Source organism: Lipotes vexillifer, unplaced genomic scaffold (assembly GCF_000442215.2).
Source record: "Lipotes vexillifer unplaced genomic scaffold, Lipotes_vexillifer_v1.1 scaffold496, whole genome shotgun sequence".
In the NCBI taxonomy this organism is placed as follows: Eukaryota; Metazoa; Chordata; class Mammalia; order Artiodactyla; family Lipotidae; genus Lipotes; species Lipotes vexillifer.
This window is the reverse complement of record NW_006786690.1, coordinates 784,993-787,995: the sequence shown is the minus strand read 5'-3', so window position 1 is coordinate 787,995 and position 3,003 is coordinate 784,993. Positions and strand designations below refer to the sequence as shown.

Here is a 3,003-nt window from a genome sequence, read left to right as displayed (position 1 = left end):
TAATAACTAATAGATGTAGCTATTATTAACATTCTTCTTCTTGCTGTCATCCACTCTCTACCAACAAAATTTCTTTCTGACAACAAATATTTACCAAGTGTCTGCCGTGTGCCAAAGACTGTGCTAAGAGTCACAGAAACATCAACCACACTCCCCTGTCGGTATTTCTAAGATCATCTGTGATATTGCCAGCATAGAACAAGGGTTTAAAATGAGGATTCTGGATTCGAATAATCTGGGTTTTAATCCCGACTGTACTAGCTATGTGATTTGTGAGAGTATTGCTTAATTCACTGATAAGCACTTATCTCCCATAGTAAATGTTCAATAAATGTTAGCAATTATTCAGTTGAATTGACCCAGTGTTTCAGCCTGAACCTGGGGAGCCACGGATAGATGATCTCAAAGCTTTCTTCCAGTCCCAAAGTTTATAGTTTTTTAAATTCGGTGGAACATATATCTGTAGGAGAGAGATCAGGAGAAATAAAACATAACATTTTTCAGAGAAAAGCATTTCACAAAGCTGAATTTACGTATAGGCCCTAACTCCTCCAAATGGGGAGAAATCACACTTAGGGAGCTTACACACTAATTCAACTCTTTTTTTTTTTTTTAATAAGATTGTGTTTTGTTTTCTTTACAAATTTACTTACTTATTTTTGGCTGCATTGGGTCTTCGTTGCTGCCTGTGGGGGTCACTCTTTGTTGCGGTGCACGGGCTTCTCATTGCGGTGGCTTCTCTTGTTGTGGAGCACAGGCTCTAGGCGCATGACCTTCAGTAGTTGTGGCACACGGGCTTAGTTGCTCCGCGGCACATGGGATCTTCCCTGACCAGGGATTGAGCCCGTGTCCCCTGCACTGGCAGACAGATTCTTAACCACTGTGCCACCAGGGAAGTCCCACTAATTTAACTCTTGATGTAAGCAGAAGCAGGAAAAAACAAGCAACTCATGGAGTGATAAACATGGGACAAACACTATAAATGCTAAGTATGTGTATACAGTTCTTCCTGAGGGTAGGTGCTGCCTGGTTCTCACTGGAGGGACAGGTAATGTTCAAAAGCACAGACTCTAGGGCTTCCCTGGTGGTGCAGTGGTTGAGAGTCTGCCTGCCGATGTAGGGGACACGGGTTTGTGCCCCGGTCTGGGAAGATCCCACGTGCCGCGGAGCGGTTAGGCCCGTGAGCCATGGCCACTGAGCCTGCGCGTCCGGAGCCTGCGCTCCGCAACAGGAGAGGCCACAACAGTGAGAGGCCCGCGTACCGCAAAAAAAAAAAAAAGCTCAGACTCTAGAGTAAGGCAGATGTGGGTTTGAATCTCAAATTGGTTCCTTATCAGCTATGTGACCCTGGGCAAGTTGCTTTTTAACTCTTTTATGCCTCAGCTTCCTCTACAGCAAAAACAGACATAGTAATCTTACAGTACCTATCTAAGGAAGTGTACTCAGTACAGTGCTGACATAGTAAGTACACGCTTAACAAAAGCAAATTATGATTATCTGACAGATGACACCCTGTGGGTAAGCGGCAAGTTTCCATTCTCAAAAGATGACCGTGTCTTCCTTTTCTGACTCAAGGCTCCTCATGGGTGGAGCCTGGTCTCTACCTACAGAAGTTAGGCATGATGACTCTCTTGTGACCTTGGGAACTTCCTTAGAGAGGAATTGTCTCCTGCATCAGACTTCGGACTCCACAAGGCTGGAACGGCCCCTCTTTTTCAGAGGTGGGACCAGCAGTCTCAGACGGAACTTTCTCCCAACAAACTGAGTGTTCCCAGAGTGTGTGTGTGGCTGGCTCCCCTCCAGGCCACCTGGTGTACACTGACTACCTTTTATGCTCTTCCTTCAGGCCGGGGAGCCAAGAGTGAGGAATGTACCACTTCAGCAGCCCCCCAGAACAGGAAGAAGTAAGGTGAGACTTGGCTCTGGGGTGACCCTGGGGCCCCAGCCTGAAGAGTCCCCCAATTAAGGGGCTCTGAGGGAGTCTTGAGGAGGCTCGTAGGAGACTGTGTCGGGCTCTGGGGTCAATGGGTGAGGGGAGTGTCCCAGAAGCGACAGGAGGGAGCATTTTACGCGCATATAGGGTGGATGGTGCGTCCGGGTAACTAATGGCAACTGGGCGGGGTGAGCCCGCGCTGCGGGAGCTCTTCGACGAAGAAAAACTACGACTCCCAGGTTGCTCCAGGCTTAGCCCGGCTTTTCCGCCCGCCCACTGGCTGCCGGTCTGGCTAGCGGCGAAGCGGATTGGCCGCGGCCGTGCGGGGCTCCCCAACTAGCAGGTTAGTGGGCGCCGCCGGCAGCAGACGTTGACCAGGAGCGGGGGGTGGAGGGGCCCCTGATCGCCATTCTGGAAACGGCCGGGCGCTGTCTCTGTAGCGTAGCCGCTGGCTGTGAGGCGCGGGGCGGGGGCGGAGACTGCGTGGCGCAGGCGCTGTGCTGGGCTTCTCCTGGGTCCCCAGACAGCTGGAGGAGATAAACAGAGGAGGAGGAGGGAGGGGAGTGCGTGTGTGAGAGCGCGCGAGGGAGTGTGAGTGTGTGTGAGCGCGGGTGTGAGGCGGTGCGCAGGGGCGGGCGGAGGCGCTGTCCGGCCCCGGCCAGGCGCCAGGCGGGGAGCATGGGAAGGGGCTAGAGCTGCTCGGGCCCCCCAGCCCCCTCCCCGGGATCCGCGCCCCCGCTCCGGGGAGAGGGGCCGGGCCCGCCGGACGGACATGGGCTCCTGAAGTTGCGCCGCCACCGGTCCTGGGAAGAGGCCTGACAGGTACGGGTAGCCGCCGCCCCCTGCTCTCCGCGGGCGCCGAGGCGAGGACCGGCTCCGGCAGCCTCGGCACACGGGCCGTCAGCTCTGGGCCGGCCCCAGCCCTGCCGGCCCGGGGGCCTGAACCCGTCCGCCTGAGGGCTCCGGGGGTGTCCCGAGAAGGGGCAGGCCTCGCCGGGTCGGAGGGCAGAGTGGGCCGGGGGCGGGGTGGGGACGGAGGGCTGGCAGGGACGTGGGGGGAAGGCTCTGGG

At 55.2% G+C, this 3,003-nt stretch overlaps 1 protein-coding gene across 1 annotated transcript in view; it reads left to right on the top strand.

Moving 5' to 3' along the window:
* The first annotated feature begins 2,540 nt into the window (after positions 1–2,540).
* WDTC1 (WD and tetratricopeptide repeats 1) overlaps positions 2,541–3,003 on the top strand; it is a 71,457-nt gene continuing 70,994 nt past the window's right edge. Inside the window, exon 1 of the mRNA XM_007459095.1 lies at positions 2,541–2,755. The gene's annotated coding sequence lies outside the window, so the exon portion shown is untranslated. The remainder of the gene's footprint in view (positions 2,756–3,003) is intronic.